This window comes from Acanthopagrus latus, chromosome 18 (genome assembly GCF_904848185.1).
Source record: "Acanthopagrus latus isolate v.2019 chromosome 18, fAcaLat1.1, whole genome shotgun sequence".
Classification (NCBI taxonomy): Eukaryota; Metazoa; Chordata; class Actinopteri; order Spariformes; family Sparidae; genus Acanthopagrus; species Acanthopagrus latus.
Window position 1 is genome coordinate 2,572,732 of NC_051056.1, and position 23,686 is coordinate 2,596,417.

General features: G+C 40.6%; 1 long non-coding RNA gene across 1 annotated transcript; it reads left to right on the plus strand.

The window, feature by feature from the left end:
- Positions 1-15,471: 15,471 nt before the first annotated feature.
- LOC119006891 lies at positions 15,472-16,103 on the plus strand. Its single transcript, XR_005070922.1, has 3 exons — positions 15,472-15,526; positions 15,746-15,812; positions 15,972-16,103. It is a non-coding gene; the product is annotated as an uncharacterized LOC119006891 (long non-coding RNA).
- The last annotated feature ends 7,583 nt before the right edge of the window (positions 16,104-23,686 follow it).

Genomic DNA, 23,686 nt, shown 5'->3' on the forward strand with positions numbered 1-23,686 from the left:
CACAAGTTAACAGCAAACACAAGTCTGTTTGGTGTATAATTATTTCATGCAGATTTTCAGTGTGGTGTAAAAACACATATTCAATCTACCTCTTAATCTACATTATTACATGGTCTGGGTGAGTACTCTTTTCTGCTGGGCAGTCAGGTGTGTTAATTACGCAATAGCTCACAACAGGATGTTGGGATTATATCATGGCTAAGGGGCATTGTTTGGCCCAACACGAAGCAGATGCAGTGATACTGTAGTGTGATTGTTATTGATAATATAATACAATAATGGGGCACAAGATCACAGATGTCTGAATTTCAATTCTGCAAGAATTTAAACCACAAATATGAACACAGGAGATGACTTTATGTAACATTATGCATTTATTACTTAAGTAAAGCACACTCAATAGTCAGGTAATACAAGTGAATGTAGTATATACAAGAGGTATACCTATGGTTGAATTATGATGAATCAGTGACAACAGGAAGAAATTATCATGTGAACATGAAATACTGATAATTAAAACAATATCTCATGTGCAAACTGCAGTGCAATTGCAGGAGTTCCATGATGGAAGACATGAACCATCAAAAATGACAATAAAGGGGTGACAGTATAACTATCTGGAAAACTGACATAGATGATAATTGAATGAAGAAATAGTTAACGGCTATACACTGTACAGCTATAGGGAGCTGTAATTAAGTTTGTGATATGTTGTGTGCCATGAAGTACATTTATGTGTGATGCATGAATGATGCCCTGCAGACAATCATTGTACACCTGGAGCGTTCCAGAGGGCGATGAAGCACACTGAGGCCGGGAGTCTGTAGAAAGTCTTGGCTCAATGAGTTACAGGTGGTTGGGGATCGGGTGTATGTTGAGAGTTGAGCTCAGCGGGCCTCAACAGGGTGAAATGTTGCAGAGCAGTGAGCTAGACAAAATTGTTGGTCTGTCAAGGAAAATGTATACCCACTCTGGAGGTTCAGATTCTTCAGGTAAACTCAGCAGGGTCGCTCAGTAGTCTTGTTGTAGTAGGCAGGAGAAATAGACATTATGCAGGTTTTGGCATTAGCTCTGAATCTAGTGCTAATAAGTTGCATCCCTTGCAAGGTAGTGCTGTCATTACCATTATCAGTCATTACATCCGGCTCACTAAGCCTTGGGGGAGTGTCTTGAGATTTGCTCTTGTGCTTGTTTTTTACCCGACAGACATCATCAGACCACAGCACAGGAGTGGAGATTTTCAGCCTAGCACGTTTGCTTTGCATCTGTGGTGAGCACCAGTCGGGTTGTCTGTGAGGTCAATCCCCAGTGAGACCCAAGGTGCTAGATCTGTAGCAAATGGATTGGAGGGGATACCGCCAGTCCATTTGTGCTTGAGTGAATTCAGGGGTCAGTCAGGTCCGTAGCATTGATTGCAGTCTCCAAATCTGCAAATTTGACTGGTGCTTCTGATTCTGATGTTTTGATAGCAGGACTATAGGTTGATGATTCAAACAGCATGTTAGTTAGCTGTTCATCATGGTTAATTTGGTAGTGGGGAAATCCTTCCTTTGTTGTTGTGGATTGAGGCAGCCAGCACAATCAGAAGAGGAGGAGGATAACTCTAACCTTAACCAATGGCACTTTGTCCCAGTCACCAGAAAAAAACAGCGTTATAGGTATAATTACCACTTCTTCCTTCTGTATGAGATAATTTGGGGTTTACTTTTATTGAGTTTAATGTGTTTTCTTTAGATATCTCAGAAGCTACTCGAGACCAGTTACTTGATCAAAGATTTCATATTTCATTACAACATGCTCTCCTTACTGAATATAGCTGAACATGCATGCAGATAATAACATTTAATGAGTCTTGTCCCCAAAGGAAAGTGAGGCACCCAAAGGTGACATTTATCAGTCTGTGTATTTGTGTATAGCTGAAGACCCCAAATATGACATTAAAATTATTTGTCCTCAATCTCAAGGTAAAAATTCTGTATGGACAAAAGATGTTTAAAACTAAAATCTCAAGTGATTTTCATAATCTAGAGACTCCCAGTGATATATTCCACTTGCCAGCATCTCGCTAAACCATTCAGAAAGTGGTGTCCTCTAAGGGGGGGTGTTGAAATGTGCGCCCCCAAAGAGGACTTAAGTAAGTATGTGTGTGTGTGTGTGTGTGGCTGCAGTTCAGTATGTTTTGCAGCGTAGGAGCAAACACATCAGGAGGTAAAAGGGCCACAACGCCTCGCTGTTGCTGCAGAATCATTTCCTCGTGTATTTACATGCAAATTTGCCCCTCTGCTGCCTCTCTGCAGCCACAATGGAGCTCAGCAAATCATTGTCTCATCACAGAGAGATAGATTTCATCCCCAGGCCTCGTGGATGTGGATGGAAACTGGGCTGAATTCATATGCTGAGCTCTCTGCGGCTGCCGCAGAGCCAGACTCCTCGTCCTCCATCATGGAGGAAGGCAAACAGCCCGGGCCCTTTAGCATTTGTGCAAATGTCAGAGAAAAGGACAGATCTCAGGAATTAACAGCAGCAGAGGTGGAGGAAGCAAAAAAAAAACCTTCTCCAGAAGAAATGGATGGAGTTGTGGTGCCAGCCGCTGGCTCATCCTCCACATGGAGAAATGAATGAGAGGAGGCTTAGAGCCCAAAGTTAAGGAGTCATGATGAGAACCGCAGCTAAATATTCAGTCCACAAAGCATTCGACCCCATGAGCGAGCTCTACGTGTTAGCTGTAAAGGTGACTGATATTTATTTAAATCGTATTAAAATCGAGACATGATTTTCTCAAAATATGTCGGCTCTGTTTTGTATAATTGATGTATATTTTGTCATGTTGTGGGAACACATATGTCAGAGAATATGTGGGCGTGTTTGAGCTGCCAGAGGGACTTAAAACAGATTGTTTAATGTCATTCTCTCACTCATAAGGAGACGAAATGTTTCATGGTTCAAGATGAGTCATTAAAAATAAGTAAGATGGGGAAAGATAGAAGAACTACGTAAACAGATTTTTGAATGAATGAACAACATTATGTGTTATTCCTTGTGTCTTAATAGAATAAATATTTCTGACACAAAATGTATTTTTTGCAGAAGTGTGATAAACAGTGTTTCCACAGTTACCTTAAAAAAGTAATGTGATTACTGATTACTCTCTTAAACTTAGTTACTTTACTGATTACTAGTTTTTAGTAGATTACAAGTTACCTTATTAGTCACATTCAGCAGGTGCCGACCCATTTTGAAGATTGATAGTACTTTGTCGCGAACCTTAATATTCTCATCTTCAGCTGACACCAACTCAAAATAATGTGGATTTCCAAGTAGAAAACATGCATCTCTCTCCTCCCTCCATTGTTGTTTGTGTTTGTGTCACTGCGTGGTGTTACACCTGAGTTGTCCTCGTGCTGAAAACGCCTTGTCACACACGTGACATCACTCCCCGAGATGCAAGAAGAAAGCACTAAGGAACTAAGGAAAATGACAAAAATAATAGTAACGCACAGTGACTTAAATAAGGAATTTTAATCTGATTACTCGTTACTGAAGAAAGTGGTCTGATTAGAGTAAAGCGGCGTTGAGTTACAGGCATCGCTGGTGCTAAATATCACTTTAAGAACAGTGAAGCTTAACACGCACTTTTGTTAATCCCACATTTGTTTTCTTTTCAATCAAAATACTTCCAGAGAAGAACTACCTCAGACATCTGATGTATCAGTCAGGGCCGGCTCCCAAAAATGTTTCAGTCCTGAACAACTCTGCAACCCAATGTAATGACATGCTACTCCAGCACCTCGGATCAAGCCTCCAGGAACAGCCTATTTTCCTATAAGCTTACTTTGTGAGAAAAGCGGCTGTAAAGCACGCATCGATTTCTGGAGTGTCACAACCCCACGAAATGACTCGTCTCACTATCAGAGTTTGATCTCTTCTGTATAACATCTGAAAAGTTTAGAAGAGCTGCACCAATATATTACTTTATATCCATTCGGGTTAGCCATGGGCCGAACTAGAAGTTAGCTGCCCCGCATGTGTGCCCATTGTCTGGGGCACAATGTGGCCACAACAACATGTGGTAGTTTTACACATGCATGGTGGAATTTTTGGCTTGGAAGCAACACTGGGTTACTACCAAACATTATAAAAAGAAATAGACAGTGAACCCAAAGATCCCATTCAGTAAAGTGAGAAGATTTACTTCCTGGTGACACGGCCCACTGTGCAGTAGTTTTCCTCCCACTGTTCCTGTTCAGGGAGGTTGAACAAATCTAAAACCTCCATGAATCATAACTGAGCAGTTTGCAGTTGGAGGTGTCCTGTCAATAGTATTACAGAGGTCTCTTTTATAACGGTGCCCATGTCGGAAGCAAGGCTGACCAACACCACTGCATCAGGTCTGTAATACATTCATGAATAATACCCAAGGTGATAAGCTACTTAGCATCACTGTTAATTTTTGAAAAAAAAAAAAAAAACTAATGTCATAGCAGACAAAAACAACTCACTCCTTGTATTTTGCTCTTTTGTTGTTAGCTGTGGAAATATCTTGAACACCACACCAGCCTGTAAACACTAAAGCACTTCATCATGTGAACAAATGTATGTCCCATGGACCTGCTGCAGAGCTGTGGTCTAAGCTGGGCCCAGGAAGGGTTCAGTGACCTTGTTTTTCTGTCTTTCTGTTGTTCCTCTGTTTCCTCTCTTCTTGTCCAATCCCTCTAATGCACTTACAGGGTTATAAACTATTTTATATTACATTTTAATTGTGTTATATTCACATTAACTCCTTGAACTGAGCAAACTCTATAAGATAAAACTCTACTTTTTCAACCCCATCCCAAAAGTTTTCTCTTTTTTAAGATAAAATTATTTTTAATCAGATTCCTTCAGATGTGTTCCAACTTCAGCCGCAACTACTTTGCACTTTGACCTCCATATCAGCAGCTACTTTATCACAGCTGTTATCAGCTTCTTCAGATGGACTAAACTCCTCCAGCAGCAGTTTGTATCAGAGCAGAGCTTTAACTCCAGTTCAGTTGTTACGTCGGAACAGCAGGTCAGCAGTGATGTCACATTTCACACTCCCACATACAGGAACTGAGAAACCTTCAGAGGGTTAAAGTTGAACCTGGAATGGAAGTTAGCCAGGTGCATTGTGGGGGAAACCAGCAGAGAAAACTCCAGTGAGAAGTCTGCTGCCAAGTTCCTGTCAAACGGTGAAGCTGATAACTGCTGCAGGAGAAAAGAAAAGAGGCAGCCAGTGTTTCTCAGCCCGTTTTTTGGATTTTTCTGAACAGAATCTCAGAGAGCAGCACCCTCTCTAATCTTTGGTGACTTCAATGTTATCTTCAGCCGGGCGGGTGGGGCTTTTCAGCAGCCTAAAGGGGGGGCGGGGGGAGGTGGTCTCCAGTGGGGAAAATCTCATTTTCTATTCAGTTCTGCTGCTCTATTCAGAGTGGAAATGTCTTCTCATTACGCAGACCATCCACAGAACATCAAATCATCACATATCAATTGGATTATGTTATCATCCCAATTGGGTTTTTGTTTGGTGAGTCTCCACAACCAGAGAGGGTGAGAGTTTGAACCAGAGTGACGCGCAGCCAGCGACAGGAACCAGATTGGATCTCATTTACCGAACGTTTCTGTTTGGACCAATGACTGACGGCTCCTGCTAATTGCTCTCCCTCTCTGGCTCCTTTGTCTCCTGCCTGACTGTTGACTTTTCAGGGCCCAGTGTTTGCCCTTCAGTCAGTCACCTCCTTTTTATTCACTTTTTCATTAAAGTTGAAAATAAAGAAGGGAAAAACAGCTGAAAAGTAGTCAAATGAAGCTTAGATAACTCAGGCACTAAAAAGGCAACTAAATTGGATTTATCATTATCGGAACAAAAACTGGGACTTTTAAAAAATAGAACAGAATTTAAGTGTCACATAAAGAGCTGTGCTGGAGTTTGACTTGTGAAAGAACAGATTCACTTGCAGGTAAAAGTTGTTTTGATATATGCTTTACCTTGGCTTTAACCAGCATGCATCGTTTTGAACCATCCTTATTGGAAATTTAGCTGCAACAACTCGCTTCAATTTAGTGTCCTGCTGATGGGAAACTGGACAGAAACTAGTTGAAAATTAAAATGTCATGATCAGCAGAAAAAACGGCTGAAAACAGCTGTAAGTTTCCTCGAAATGTATTGAAGAAAAGATAAGCAATTTATTAACTACTTATTGGAAAATAGTAGAATACTATTAAATAAAGTTGGGGGGATTTTTAATAAATGCTGAGGTAATTATTGTGGTAAATATCAAATGAATTATTTGGTTATTACCATCTACTTACCACCACATTTCCCCAGCTGTTAAATGAAGTGCTACAGATTGATTTTCTTGGGTGCCTGTTTTTAAGTATTGTAGTGATAAAGAATATTTTGTCAAGTAAATACACAGTATGATAAAATATATCCTAAAATTTGAATTGTTGATGTTTTTGAGAACCATATTGAGGAAAATCTTGGTTAAAAGTGGGTTTGTGTCAACACCAGTACTCCTAAACATTCAGATCAGTGGCACGTAATGCCACGCAGCTTCATTAAGAACACTTCTAATTCACTTAATCTGAACCTCTCAGTCTAATTCACTCCTTCAATTTCAAGATTCAAAGTTTTATTAAGTCAAGATTAAAAGCTTTGCACAAATTCCACACAGCTTGTGTGCTGAAAGCAGCACATTAGCAGCAGCTTCCGCCCCCATCTGTGTCTACATGTGATGCATTCAGGGACAGTGATGAGTGTAGGTCATGTCTCGGCAGCAGTCCAACACACTTTCAGTTTTACCATTCTAGACTTAAAAAATACACATGATTCACTCATGTTATAAGTGACCACAAGAAACGTTCAGTCTTTGTTGATTCTTGCGCCCCCTTTGGACAACAGCGATGTGACACTAGCTCCCGCTGTTAGAAAGATCTTTGCTAGTGTGTGGCCGTGGCAGCAGTGTGTACATTTGTTTTGGAAGCAAGTGACAGAGACCGCAGGATGGATGGCGATGAGGTAATATATTCATACACTACCATTCAAAGTTTGGGGTCACCCAGACAATTTCATGTTTTCCATGAAAACTCACACTTTTATTCATCAAATGAGTTGCAAAATGAATAGAAAACAGGGTCAAGACACTGACAATGTTAGTAATAATGATTTTTATTTGAAATAATAATTTTGTCCTTCAAACTTTGCTTTCATCAAATAATTCTCCATTTGCAGCAATTACAGCCTTGTAGACCTTTGGCATTCTAGCTGTCAATTTGTTGAGGTAAACTGAAGAAATTTCACCCCACACTTCCTGAAGCACTTCACACATGTTGGATTGGCTTGATGGGCACGTACCATATTATCAAGCTGCTCCCACAACAGCTTGACAGGGTTGAGATCTGGTGACTGCGCTGGCCACTCCATTACAGACAGAATACCAGCCGACTGCTTCTTCTCTAAACAGTTCTTGTGTAGTTTGGAGGTGTGCTTTGGGTCATTGTCCTGTTGTAGGAAATTGGCTTCAATCAAGCACTGTCCACAGGGTATGGCATGGCACTGCAAAATGGAGTGATAGCCTTCACTATACAAAATCTCTTTCACCTTGTACAAATCCCCCACTTTTCCAGCACTAAAGCAGCCGTAGACCATCACATTACCTCCACCATGCTTGACAGATGGCATTAGGCACTCCTCCAGCATCTTTTCACTTGTTCTGTTGATTTGTCTGTCCATAACACTTTTTTTTTTCCCAATCTTCCTCTGTCCATTGTCTGTGTTCTTTTGTCCATCTTAATCTGTTCCTTTTATTGGCCATTGTCAGATATGGCTTTTGCTTTGCTACTCTGCCTAGAGGGCCAGCATCCCAGAGCCACCTCTTCAGTGTGGACGTTGAGACTGAAGTTTTGCGGGTACTATTTAATGAAGCTGCCAGTTGAGGACCTGTGAGGCGTCTGTTTGTCAAACTAGAGACTCAGTTGAGCACTGAGGCCTCCCTTTCTGTTCTGTTCATAGCCTGTTTGTACTGTTCTCTGAAGGGAGTAGCACAGGCTGTTGTAGGAAATCGTCAGTATCTTGGCAATTTCTCACATGGAATAGCCTTCATTTCTCAGAACAAGAATAGACTGAGTTTCAGAAAACAGTCCTCTTTTTATGGCCATTTTAAGAGTACAATCAAATCCACACATGCTGATGCTCCAGATACTCAACTAGCTTAAAGGAAGGCGAGTTTTATGGCTTCTCTTATCAGCACAACAGTTTTCAGCTGGGCTAACATAATTGCACAGGGGTTTTGTAATCATCAATTAGCCTTTTAACACGATTAGCTAACACAGTGTACCATTAGAACACAGGAGTGATGGTTGCTGGAAATGGGCCTCTGTACACCTATGTAGATATTCCATTAAAAATCACCCATTTCCAGCTAGAATAGTCATTTACCACATTAACAATGTCTAGACTGTATTTCTGATTAATTTAACATTCTCTTCATTGAGAAAAACAGTGCTTTTCTCCCAAAGAAGGACGTTTCTATATGACCCCAAACTTTCGAACAATAGTTTATGTGATTTTATGTGATATAATAAGCACGGAGGTTAATACTAACATATAAAAACACCAGTATTTTCTCTGATGTTTGTTCGCTGTTACAGCTCATTTATAATCATCAGAGGATCATAAGTCTATTTCATAAACACTTCAGTGTTCCTCGTAGTCACTTCAAAAAAGTAAAACTGTTCCACTGTATTCAGGTCAGAGGGATGCCTGAAAACACAGCTGAAACAGCTCCTGCAGAGAAAAGCCTGGGTTAGTTTAACACTTTTATCATCATACACATAGAAAACATGTTAGACTGTAAGATTATGTTTTAGCATGACATCCTCTCTGATGTAAGAGCTCCTCAGTGTCTGAATCATATCAGTGTTAAACCACCTGTATAAGATGCAACCTAACTTTACATAACAAAAAGTGCCAAACTACTTTTAATGAAGTCAGAGTATAGAAATATTAGAAGGGAAATGTGCTGAAGGTATCACACTTTCCTGTTCTGAAATAAAATGTCTTCTGTGACAAATATTTATCAGCACACTTGCAGTTCTGACATCAAAATCAAATTCACAATCCATCATCCCTCAGAACTGACAACTAAAACACACCTGAAACATGACAGGTTCTCATAACTGGACACAATTTACTGTCTGCGGTTACATGTCAAAAAGCCTGACACGAGACCCACACTATTTGATTTAACTCTGAAAGAAGAGGTGACTGTTCTGAAGAGATACAGTAGAATAACTAAATGATTGATGATCTGGAAATAAGACTTTCAGATACCGACACTCTGTGTTGGTGGCTTTGTGGTCTGAGCCCACTGAAGGTCATCTGAGACTCAAAAAGAAACTATCTTTCTCCAGAATCACTTGACACTCCTTTAGCCTGAAAAGTAACTAGTAACTACAGCTATATGATAAGTGTAGTGGAGTAAAAACATAATAAAACCACATAATATTTTATCTGAAATGTAGCAGTGGTATAAATTAGAACAAAATGGAAATACTCACTCACAGTTTTGAGGTTTTTGTACTTTCACCAAGTTATCTCTACATGTTCATTATAAATACTAATGGTAAAACCACATGTATTCAGTCCCTCTCACACAAGTTAGAAGATAGTATTGGGCAGTTTTATGTTTTTGATTGGACTTATCATGTCATAATCTGAATCTTGTTTCTACCGTTCGATTTATGTTCACTTTGTCTTGCATCATATTAACACACTGTGCAATCAAAAGTGTTATTATTCAGACATGCCTAACAGCTGTATCATCTGTATTTGCTGTAGAAATGGAAAAACAGATTTCAGGTGTTTTAAAGCAGGAGCGAGTTTAAACTCCACAAAAAATAAAAAAAATAAATAAAATGCCTTCAGCGAAAATAACTGTTATTATATTTTTACCTCCTGTGTCTATTTGTCACTTTGTTATTGCTGTTGCTTGCGATAATTTCTTGTATTTTTTTTTTTTTTTTTTTTTTTTATTAAAGTGCAGAAGCTTCAGACACAACATTCAGACTAAACCTGCAGTCCAAACCATCCAGTCTGACCTGCTGAGTCTCAACTCTAATATTCATTCAAGACGACCCAGTGGGACCAGCTTTGACATCTCTGGGGCTTCAAGTCAGACAAGGGAGGAGAAGGAGAGGATGAAGAGTGTGAAGGAAGATAGACAGAGGATGGAGGGAAATGAGGAGAGGAGGTGATGAAGGAGAAGACAGAGGTGGAGATGGGGTGAAAAAAAAGAATTAAGGAGTTGGAGGTGTAAAAGGAAAAAAATATGTAAAAAAAAAAATATGCAGGGGAAATTTGAAAAAGGACAGAGGCAAGAAAGCAAAGTAATGAATGTAATGAAGATCGATCTGTAAAAAATAATGTTTCAAATTAAGAGCAGAGTAAATGTAAGATAGCAGGTGGAGCAGAAACAGGAAGCAGTAATCCAGTTTTAGGTGTAGCTGTAGTAACACTGGCCCGGATCTCTGCAAGCTAATCTGGGACAAATCAGTCAGAGGAATTCAATATAAACGGAGCTGGTAAACGTCAGGTCTCTGACAGCTTTATTTCATCTGTATTCACCTCCTGAACTTCATCTCTCCTCCTCCTGCCAATATCCCTTTTATAAATCTGACCTGATTGGAGCAGCAGAACACTCTTCTGCTCCGAACTAAAGCGTCTCACTTTCAGTCCACACAAGACTGTGCTTATTGTTTATAACCAAAGTGATCAATAATCTTCCTGTTGTGTTTGACATTTGACCCATATGAAGTCACAAAGGAGTAAGGGGAGGAGGTCATGGAAAGGTTTCTGTTGCTCTTTAGTCTGCTCTCTGCTCAGAGTTGTCAGTTAATCATATCTGACACACTTCTAAGAAATGTGTTTGTGACTGAAAGTCAACATGCTGTTGACAGTCCTCAAAGTAGGAAGGCATGCAAAAAAACAGCCCAGCATTTTTCACATGATTTTTGTGACAAGTGTCTGTGCACCGGAGTGTCCACATCACGCTTGTTTTGGCTGAATCGTGGACTTGGATCAGTTTCCAAACTATTTGTGATGTCACAAACTCACCATGAATGTGGAAACGGACGTCCAGTGTCAAACTGTGCACAGCCATGATTCTACACAGTGACACTCAGACACTCAGCTGGAGGAACAAGAGGAGAGCCACAGTTCTGACTGGTGGGGGACTTTAACATCCGACTGATCTGACATTTGTTTTTGCTTGTTTTCATGCGTCGTGGTCTCCTGATCATTTGGTGCCTCTGACGAGCCTGATCAGCTCCTCTGGTTGGATCGTCACAATGTTCAACAGTTTCAGCCACCTCCTTCATTCATTTTTGTTTCTACTTCGAGATTGTTAATCAGTTTGACATCGTTTATAAAAGTGCTGAATAGTTGTCTTGTCCAAGCTCCTCTGTCTTTCCTCCCTTCTTTCTCAACTCCTCCCTCATCTCTCCCTGCATTTGTCAAAATAAAGTGACTTAATCTGACTTAATTTACGTCTGTTCCTTCTTCCGTCCTTTCTCTGTACTTCCTCCGGTCTCTCTCTCTCTCTCTCTGTCTCTGTGGTGGAGGAGGAGGAGGAGTGGATGATGATGATGATGGAGGAGGCGGAGGAGGACGGACAGGCCAACATGCTGCCAGTCGTCAGCGATTAGAGTGCTGCTCCGTCTTGGTCCTGCAGATCAATGGGCAGCCTAATGAAAGCCAAACGCTGCCTTACTGTGACACACCGAGAGGAAGGGAGGGAGGGCAACACCCAGCCAATGAGGGGACAGCGTTGCTAAGGTCCTGTGTGTGAAGCTCATAATGCAGCTGATAAACTCCTAATGCTGATATTATTCACCTGACTAACTCAAAGTTTGATCAGTTGATGAGTTCATCAATAAAAGACTGCAGGAGCTGATCAGCCTGAACAGATTCTAATCAAACACTCTGATCACATGCTTCATAATGATCATGTTTCAGTGGAGGAATGTATTTATAATCTCAGGGTAGCTTCAGTTTGAACACATTATCGATGAAAAATGTTGTCGACTTTTAGAGGAATTAGCCTCCAAAAATCAATCAAATCCTCGTTGGCAGTTTACAGAAGTCTGCGGTGGAAGATGAAGCAGTCAGACTCTTAACTGAGGTAAAACTGGCCACACCACAGTGGAAATGACCAATTTTGAGTTTAAATACTGAAGAAACAGTAAAGAAGAATTTGCAGTAAAAGTGCTGACTGTAAATATTAATTATAAAACGTTTACTTGTGCAGATTTTTCAGGCTCTTCAAGAAAGAGTCTTTTCTCTTTAACTTTGCAGATTATGTCTTGAAGGACATACATACAAGAATATCTGTACAAATAAACACACAAAACATGTAATTAAATAATAGTGGATGTAACAAAGTACTTTTTTATATACTGTATGTAACTTATTATTTTTGGCAGCTTCTGAACAGATGGCATGTTTTAACAGATTCTGCACTTATTATTATTTTTTTTGTTGTTGTTTCTACAAGTAACGAAGAAATACAGTTAATTCCAGTTGTTACTGAACAGAAAAATACAACCGTTCACATCTAAATTCAGGTTTCTCACTCTGACCTATGATGAGTTTATTCCCCTCGTCAAACACACTATTCAAACTGGACATGAACTGAATCTGAATCACCAGAACAGTGTTGGTTTGTGCCCACAGTTACCTCTGGTTCAGTCCATATAAATGCTCAGTTCACAGAAACTAGTGAAAATATTGTGGCTCTACACGCTGATGATGTCCGACTCTTCCTCACTTCTCTGTTGCTTCATCTGTCGCTGTCCCTGCCTGTCGTGTCACAGTCCAGGTGGCTAATGGGCCACTTAGCTCCACAGGTAACCTAGCTAGATGCTAACAGCAGCTAGTCACTACAGCCAGAGATAACTGCAAGTAAAGCAGTATAATTTGCATCAGTTTGCGGCCCTCTATTGTTTTGGAGCTACCTTCAAATTCTTTACTAGAAATCCCCCCCTCCGACTCTTTTTTGCCTATGTAGCGTAAAACTTTCAGCTCCGACCGTCGTTCAAACCCTGTAAGCAGAGGCCTATTGTCATTAAATGTTGAGTTCATTTAGTTACAGACAGTGCGACTTGGCTGACAGTTGAACATCTTTAAGTTTGTATGGACATGAAACTCTCCTGGTTGAATCAGCAGCACAATACATAACAGCCTTGTTAAAAAAATATCAGGTTCTTGGAGAAAGACAGATTTGAAACTCTGGGCATGGTGCACTGTGTTATTCAGGCGATTGTGTGAATATGACCACATGATTTGTATTCCAATGGAACTTCTCTGAATCTGGAGATACTTCCAGCCAAGCATTCATCCTCATTTCTGAAAGAGAATCTTAATGTCTTTATCCTGCATGAGACCAAACCAGGACACAGTGACAGAAACTTTCAGACTCTCTCCGCTCCATCTCTGTAACATTAACACCTTTCTTCCCCGAACCATCCAGTAGCAGCAGCAGCAGTTTAATTTTTCCAAAGAGTTCCTGTGGGGATGAAGCAGCAGCAGCAGTAAAGCAGGAAGGCCATAAAACCTGGGAAAGGACATTTCTGTAATTCACTGGAACGTTATGAATCCCAGCTGAGCGTGAGGAAGTTCTGTTTAACTGCAGGCTGCTCAGGTGTCTCCACCATCTGATTTACTCCTGCTCATTTATTCTGTTTGTGTTTGAATGTAAATCCAATAAATGCAACCAGTCTGATGGTGGAAACACTGACACCTCACAGCTGAAGCTCCGCCGCAACATTTAATCAACAAGGAAACAAATCTGAAACTTCACTCAACTTTTCTCTGTCCACCTGTTGCTGCGGTTACCTGTACTGACAAAGTGCCATGACAGTTGTAGTTTCTTCTTTTGGATTATTGCTATGCTAACTGTCTGAAGCTAATGTCTTAGGTAATGTCCAAGGGTTTCCTGGTGATGTCACGGGGGTAATACTACCAGCGATCAGGGCAGGCTGCGTTGTCAGATGTTATGCTAACCTGTATTGAAGTTCAGGACACTGGCTTGTTAATACTCCTCCATCCGTTTCAGTTTATACAGCTCTGACATATCGCTTGGTTGGCACTGAGATTGAAAGACAAACTGAAGTAGAAGATATTCGACACCATTGCTGGCTCCTGTGTCAGTACCTCTGTGCATTTTATTTATTTATTTATTTACTTATTTACTTATTTATTTATTTATTTATTTATTTATTTATTTATTTATTTATTTTTTTTTTTTTTTTTACCAGGTTTGTGTCATTCATGATGAATATTAAGTTTTTACCCAATAACCGCCGACTCAGTCTGTATTAATGGCTTGGGTTTGTAAATCACATGAAGATGATGCCAACTATAAAAATCAACCTCTTGTTTACAACATGTGGCGACACACTGTAGTTTGCAGTGAGCTCAGTAAATCAACCTGTTAAACACTGTTTAAATGACACTGGATGTGACCCATCTGTTGAACAGACTGAGAGGAGCTGAATGGGACTGAACTCGGAGCCTCAGGTGGATTTCACCTTCAGTGCCTCAGCCCGTCTTTGAGTTCTTTAAGCTGATGTTTATCCACATTTACAGAGACACTCCACCTTCAAACTCAGGCACATTTATCCAGAATTACATCTGTTCAGACAGATTTGACCTGACCGCTGCTGAATAGAGGTCACTTTGTTTTTTTTTTTTTCCCCCGGCTTCTTAAAGAGGTTTTGTAGTGTAAATCATGAAAAAAAAGGTTGGAGGAAAGCGGAGCAGAGATGTGACCTCAAAGTTTCTAAAGCAGCAGGAAGTAGACAAGCTGAAAGGCCTGTTTCTGTCTCTTCTTCTCAAATGAGCTGAGAAGAAAAGTGTGGTTGGTGTATTGGTGGAGCTCATTTTCTGCATCTGTGATTATTTTCTAGTCACTGTAAATAAATAAATAAAAATCCCTCTCTCTTTCAAAAGCAGTCCCCGTCTCTCCGGCAGCAGCTGGGTGTCCTTGCAGAGCAGAGTACACCTCGCTGTTCATCTCCTCCATAAATCTTCAGGAGCGACGAAGCTCAATTAGCTACGACGACGGCAACACCTCGCTCGAAAATGTCATCATCTTTTGTTACCGCCAGACAATTACTGTTAAATATCTTTTATTGTTGTTTGTGTGAGTGAGAGCCAAGTCTCATTTAGGATTCAAAGGCAAAAGTGCAGACGGTGTCATTAACGAGGGCTGAAGTAATTAGCCATCTACCGACTCCTCACTTATCTCAACACCAAAGAGTGTTTCAGAAACTATGACATTTGACCCCTCCCTTCTCTGTGGACGCAGATAGAAATGGTGCCAGTCTGCTTTAATTTTGCCTTTTTTGACATAATATCAAAACTGTTGTTTCTTCAGATTCTGCTGCCTACACCAGATCCCGATGTCAACCTCAGTGAACACCTCTGGGATGAACTCAAACACTGACTGTGAGTCGTCAGAGCTGAAACTCACTCATGCTCTCGTATCATTTGTGTAAGGTCTGCTAATGAAGGTCCATCAGCATTATTCGGAAACATTTCATTCACATCAGCCTGCGCCATCTCAAATATACTTAAAGCACCAACATGCAACATGAGCTCTCAACTCCGGTTTGGTCTCCTCCAACTCCTGAGAAAGAACATTTCTCTTTCTCTCTCTTTCTTTAGGTCTCGGGCAGGCAAACACAAGGAAACCCATGTTCAGATGCTGTGTCAAAGCAGCAGACAGCAGCAGGTATCTGCTTGTGGTCGACATGAATACACAAATGCTACAAAGACATATTTTAGGAAATGTAGATGAATATAGATGTGCGACACCTTCTGTTGCTTGCCGGCTCGTCCATTTGTCTCCATTAGAGTCTGCAGAGGGAATTAAGCTGTGCATCTGTTGCAGGTCATGTCTGGATGTGTGAGCGACGCGCAGCATCACTCAGCACAGAGGGACGTATGGAGGATCATCGAAGACAAACCAACAGGAAAGAAATCCAAATGCAACCGTCAGTTCTTTTAAAACACCAAAACACAGGTATGTTAAGTGTTGGCACTTAGTAATCTGATTGTCACTGCTCTGCTGGATTTAAGTCTGGAAGTCTAAACCAGATTCGTGGCTGACCTTATCAATAGAAATACTATAAAAATCCCAAATCTATCCGACCTGCAGAGCATCACTGAGTTTTATCCAACTGGCGCTCATCTAATTGATCATTGCAAAGCTAGCACTTCATCAGATGTGGCGGTGGGGTTACAGGCAACAGGCTGTGTTCAAGGTGACAGCAGATCAAGACAGCGTTTCACATTTGGAAGTTTGAAACCACTGGAGAGGTTGTTGTTGTTTGTTTTGGCTTAGAAAAGATCGTGATTGGCTCGCAGAACATGGCTGGAGTTCTAACACGTCAGTGGTTTCGCTGAAATGTACATTACCAAGGTTAGTTCTGGTGATTAGATTGTGGAAAGTATTTGTATGAACAACTTCAAATCATATTTATGAAATCAAAGGTCACGTCTGACATGCAGAAACAGCTGTTCCTCCCAGATTTACAAGACAAATTGCGTCTGTACATTTACGACATGTTAATGGATTTTGTCTTCACTACTATTTCACTCTTCAGAACAACCTTGTCTCATCAAAACCGTTAAATTCAGCTTCAAGTGTTGCAGTATTTTTCTTATATGACAACCGAACAATACAATAAGTCTGTCATTTGTCTGAGAATATGATTGTGTGAATATTTGTTTGCTTTCTCACACAGATACATAAACCAGAGTTCATAAGGCTCTCACTTCCAGATCGATTACAGCTCTTCTCGGTGCTCGTTCAATACTTTTAGTCATCAATAAGCCTCCATATGGATTTGTCAGATAGCTGTGGATGGATAGAGAGGGAAATGCTATGAACTCTGGGAAACGAGTCTCTTTGCTCAGCAGAGGCTGTCAGAGCAGAGAGAGAGAGAGAGAGAGAGAGAGAGAAAGAGTCGTTCTGCTTCAGCGACGAGAAAATGCCACCGAGCTGCTCCGCTTCCCCGCTCATAAATACTCTCAAGGACCGCAGCTTTACAACAAGTCAATAGCTTCTGTTAGCAACACACACACACACACACACACACACACACACACACACACACAGACTGGCAGAGAAATACACACATACAACAAGCAGTCTGCACGTATACACACAAATAAAAAACACACACATCAGCAAAATACGCAGATGCATGTTGTCAAAATATAAATCAACAATCACAGCACTACATAAACACAAGTGCCAGGCCAGCAGAAAGGGCTGCTGGGATAAATGTAGGGAGCGTGGCTGACGGAGCAGGAGGTAAATCTGTCTGGAAGGAGGGATGGAGGGAAGGAAGAAAGGGAGGAAGGATGGATGGGTAGAGGGCAGATTAAAACACGCGTCTTCATTTAAGAGGTTTCTTTCCTCACAGTGTTGGAGAGAAAGCGGAAACTTTTCTGTCCGACTTCCTCAAACGTCCCGTCAGCAGAGACTATCTATCTGTCTATCTGTCTATCTATCTATCTATCTATCTATCTATCTATCTATCTATCTATCTATCTATCTATCTATCTATCTATCTACTCATCTTGAATGTCAACTATTTGGCCGTCCACTCTGGAACCTTTTGGTGGTTTGCAGACATCAAACACAGTCAAGTGTCTGAGTGTCTGTACTTGGTGGTAAAATGGATTCTGGCTCTGATTTAGATTCTGATGATCTTGTCGACAGCGTGGACAGACAGGAAACAAAGATGGAGAGAGAGAAAGAGACGGTGTGACATGAAATGAATGTCCTCATCTTTAAATGAACACTGCATGTTAGCCACCTGGGCCAGCAGAACGGCCCGAGTATCACTTGTTTCCAGCACTCGAGTGATGGAATGTAACTAAGTACATCTGCTGAAGTGCTGGTGGTAATTTCAGGAAGCTTTTGACACTAAACCACATTTACTGGCAGAAAATGAAGTTGATATGTGTTACTTAATGCAACTTTTGCTCAGTAGACCTCAGGTGACTTTCACTGTTACCAAAGTAACATTTTGATACCTTATCTTTACTTTTACTCCCTTCAGCTGTAGTGTGTGGGTTTGATCCTGTGGTGCGTTCAAGTGTTCATGTTGTGGTTTTTATGTCTTTGTTTCAAATGAACAATAATTGTTGTAACGAGTGAGCGATCTGCAGATGCTCTGTCACCTCATGAGGAGGAAAGTTGCCGCTTGATGGCAGTGGAAGCAGGATTATCAGTGTCATCCCTTGTCAGAGTCCTTCGGCTCGTCACCAGCAGCAGGAACACGTCCGTGGAGGAACAAACCGCCGCTGGTTCGATTCCCTCAGCCCGGCTAATGGCCTCCATATTAATTTTATTTACAGCTCGGCCCGGTCCCAGCAGTATGGAGCCACTGATGGGTGGAGGAAGAAGATGACAAAGAGAAAAGAAAACCACTGCCTGACTCTGGATTCTGGGTGGCTGTTATTTTTAGCCAAAGCAGCCATAATTACTCGGGCAACGTCTAACAAAATTGTTCAGGCTCGGCTGGGCAATTAGGCCAGGCGGAGCAGCTAATGGAGAGAGAATTACACAGACCTTTCCCCCATTAGCCCCCATTTACAGCAGGAAATTTACTGGGAGTGTATGGACCAGCCGTGACTTCCAAACCAGATTACTGCTCTGAAACCACTTTCCCTCCATCCCTTTATCCCTCTCTCCATCCCTCCCTCCCTCACTCCCTCCTCTCATCCTCATCTGCACACAATGGAAATCCATTCATACAAGGAAAGAGGAAATTCAACAGAAGTAGAATTAAGACCTCCTCCTTTATCTGCTGATGGAGCAACAGTGTCATTTCAGAAAGAGTGAGGAAATGGGCTCACACTGTAATAGTAAACTGTTTGAATCTGAACAGTTGCCATAAGAGCTGCTAATAGATAATCACTTTATCTGCATTCAGTGGTGTTTTCTAGGGACCTTATGCAGATTCTTCCCCCCCTCCCCCCCTCCCCCCCCCCCCCCCCCCCCCCCCCCCCCCCGACTAAGATATGTAAACGGGTTGGTTTGTAAAGATGCTGATGCCCAGTTTAGGGTTAGGTTCAACATTTTTTTACTCAGGTCTAACAGCAACAGAAAAAATGATGACAATGAAAAGTTGTTTCCATTAAAAAAAACACAACTTTAAGCTGCAATGTATAAAATACAGCCTAAATTCAAAGGGAGCCCCAAAAACATAAGAGGCAGCCCATCACCAAGACAAGAGTTCAAGACAGTTTCAACATCGATATGTTTTTTGACACAAAATCTGTGGTGACCAAATAAACAAGACATTTTTGATCAGAAGTCAGGCCATCTCCAGCTGCGTCTGTGGCAAAACTGGATATTTGGGCGGGTTGTTGGGACATGTCCTGCAGTGTCCGGCGGCAACAACTGATATTTTTGACAGGAAGATGGGACAGAAGGTGAAAGTGTCTGAGGCAACAAAACTAGGCGTTATCAATGAAAACCAAGAACAATTTCCAGCCATGATTGTGCTGACCAAAACAAGTCTTTAAGGCCAAAACATGATATTTCCCCAAACCCTAACCAAGTAGTTTATATATTCATATCACATAACTACACCATGAACGAAGCGTCGTCAAATCATACAATTAAGAATCGAACCACCAAAGTGGCAAAGTTGTGTCATGTAGAATTTCTGCAGTTTTTGTGGAAACCGATGCTGCCAACATTTATCATGCTGACTGGGTTGTGTCATCTGGCAGTCTGGTTATTTGAAATCCAAAAAATCTTAAGATCACTTTGATTTGATCGAACGGGTCAAGGATTAAAGTACACAACTACAGTATTTGTCCATAAAATAAGCATCATATTTCATATTCACAGGAATAAATGTGTTCCTCTGAAATGCAGAGAAGTATGAAGGAGAAAATAGAGAATTATCTTTACCACCACTGTGTTCTGTGTGTGTGTGTGTGGGCATGTGTGTGTGTGTGTGTGTGTGACTGGGTCAGTAGCTCCAAGCTGCTACCTGTGGATCTACAGAGCTGCTGCATTAATTATGAACTGTACCAGATTACAAAAATGGAGGCGAGGTGCAGAGGAGGCTGCTTCTTCACAGGTGGAGAGGATGAATATGAAACACAAGCATGTGGATCTACTGACACACACGCTCTTCATCCTCCTGCCCTTCTTCCACCTCTTCCTCTTCCTCTGCCTCTTCTTCTTTGTCTCTTCACAGCTGGGCCTTAACAAAATATCAAAAGGCACAAAGAGAAAGTATTAACAAGGCAAAAGTTCTTGATCCCTTTTATAAGATAAAAAAAAAAAAAAAGAAAGAAAAGCAAAGCAGCGAGGAGATTTCCATTCCAACATTAATTCCAGCGCGGGTGAATTTCTGATGTCGGCAGCCATTAAGGCCTGTCAAATCAAATGTGACACCGGGGGAAGGAGAGAGAAATATTCAAATCATCTTTCAAATCTTTTTCCAGCGCTGCCTCTCTGAGCTGTTGCTCTCGTCGCTGACAGCTCTGACAATTAATTTATGTCTTACAGATTATTCCTCGAACCAGTGCTGACCCCAGGGGACGTGCACGAGCACACAAACACAGCCAGGAAACTGATGCGCACACATTTCTGTAAGTACCTGCCAGGGAGGGCGGGACACCTCCCCTCCAAGTGTCAATCATTCGTAATATTCCTCAGATATGAAGGCTGCAGCTCAAATACACACAAACAGAGAGCAGATAATGTTGAACCAGTTAAATCAAAAGCTTCCAGCTACTGATCCATGTTTGGGTGCTGCCATTGTGATCAGCAAAGCAACACACAAAATAAAATCACACTTTGAAACTATATCACACATACATGCTTCTGGACACGTGGAATGTGTGCTGGTTCAATACAACTGTAACGGAGTCTTTAAATAAAATAGAAATTCGGTATGCATGTATTTTTTGTTTGTATATTTCTGGAATTATTTAAGTAAGATTTGACTGAAACGAAACAGTAGACGGTTTAACTGTTCACTTTAACAATGTTTAAATGTAACCTACCGAACGACAGAATAAATGCACAATTCTAAATCATGGATTTGTTGAAACTTAACATTTTTTCATGTCCATCTTCACATTTCTTTGGGTTGGGTTTTTGTGACAATGCTGTGCTTATTTTTTTTTTATTTTCTTTTTTTATATATAGCTTTATTTTAAGTGTTTTCAGTTATATAGAAGTAAGCATACATACATACATACATACATATATACATACATACATACATACATACATACATACATACATACATACATACATACATACATACATACATACATACATACATACATGCATGCATGCATACATACATACATACATACATACATACATACGTACATACATACATACATGCATACATACATACATACATACATACATACATACATACATACATACATACATACATACATAGCTGCATTGTTATTAAAGATAGTATTGCTGTGTTTTGACCTAAGAGGACAGAAACATAGGAAGAGGATTTTTTTTTTTTTTTTTTTTTTTTTTACAAGGATGTATGTGAACTGTTTTCAGTGAACCATATAGACCTGTTCATTTACAATTAGAATAATTTATACGCACAAATACATTTGTTTTGCACAAAGGCCTGGTGCTTGGTGCATCGTCACAACAACTGGAGGCTCCTCATACATTCATGACTCCAAAAACAACACGACCAGAGCAGCACACCAGCTCCAAGCGTCCCTGTCCTTCATCTTATACTTGCAATTCGGTTAGGTTTGGTCAAATATTTTAATTTGTGTTAAAGTTGCTATGTGACTTATAACATAAGAACCTGCACACATCGCCCTCATAACTGAATGTACTTCACGTACATGATGTAACTCCCTCCTTTGCTGTCGTTATAACAACTAGAGGTCGCCACCTAACAACAGACATAAATATGGGTCGCATTAAGCTGCTTTCACAGTCGACCTGTGTGCTTATCTTTCTGAGGAAGATTCCCATTTTGAAATTTCACAAACTTTCTTCAGTATTTTTTTTTGGGTGGCAGAATGTAATTGGATGGGCCGTGTTCATTTTAATTTCAACAACTGAGTTGACTTGATTTGAATATTTGAATGTAAAATTACATTTTAATTCAGTTTGTGAATCCATAACAAAAGTTATGTAGGCTACAGTTGCTGTAGATAAAACACAATCTGACCAGCTGTTGTTCAAATCAAGTTTTTTTTTTTTTTAATCCCAAGACTATAATGTCCCACAGGACATTTTTTTGATGGAAAAATCAAAAACCATGAATTCAGTTTCTCAGAGTAAAATCTTCTGATGTGATAGATGATCTCAAGTTGTGTGTAGTAGTGATTCAATTCTTGACACTGGGTCGTCGCTTCCTCCTCCACTGACGGCAGTTCATTTTTGTCACATTTGTTTTTTGAGCTTCATTAACCGGTGCCAGATTAGTCCTCCGTGGGACAGTAGCGACGGTGGGGGGGGGCAATGTGAGCTCCTCGCCTCCGACCTGCCGAGGTGCAAGCAATTAAGGAACGGGAAGACGGATTCTGTCAAGAGCGCCGATGCAAAAGCTCAAGACACCTAACCCACTTAGACGCTTTCAGCTCTTTAATAAAGAAACTTCTGTAAACTGTCAAAATGATAATAGCTCGGGCCACCGCTGGTAATTGCAATTAGAGGAGGTGAAGTAGGATAGTGCTGTGTGTGCACTCACACACACACCCTGAAAACCTTAACCTAGATTTTTAGCCTCTGACATCACTCAGAGGAAAACACCTTCAGAACAAATACTGTAAAAACAATGAGAGGACATCTTTAACATGTTACAGGTCAGTTAATCTCACCTGAGCCAAACATCAAACTTTGTGTGTAACACATCAACAATAGGGATTTAATGTATCCAAATCCATTTCACATATTTAAATGCCTAAACACTTGTGCTTTTAGTAAACCTTTCAGAAGTAGTGAACAGTCACGCCTCTGTCCTGTTTTCAATTCTTACCTCTTTGATATATTTACAAGTATCTAAATAACTTCGCCAAAGAGGAAATTCAGCAGTTGACCTTTGTTCATCTATTTTTTCTTGCGATAAGAAATCTGCTCAGTGAAACACTGAGCTGCGCGCTACAAGGAAAGCGGGGAAAAAAAAAAAAAAAAGCACTGAAAGCAGGAATGATATCACAAAGATGTGAGGAAGAAAGATTAAAGATCAAAGTGTGTTCATAAAAAGAGAAGAAAGGGAAGGAAAAGATGAGAGAAAATATCAGTTAGTGAAACTGGAGAAACATTAAATGTGGTTGAGAAAGAAGGACGAGATTAACTAAATACATAAATGGTAGGAAGGAAAGAGAGGAAGGAAGGAAGAAAGGAAAGGAAGAGAAGGAAGGAAAGAAAATACAAATAAGTGAAGAGAGATAAAGAAGTAAAGAGGTGAAACGGCAGTGTATACAATAAGGCAAAGAAAGAAACAAAGAAAAGAAAAGTAGAAAGAAAAGAAGTAACACTGTAGGAAGAAAAAATAAAGACAAAGAGATACAGAGAGAGAGGATCAGTGAGGTGGCAGAGAGAGGAGACAGGAAGAGAAACGTGGA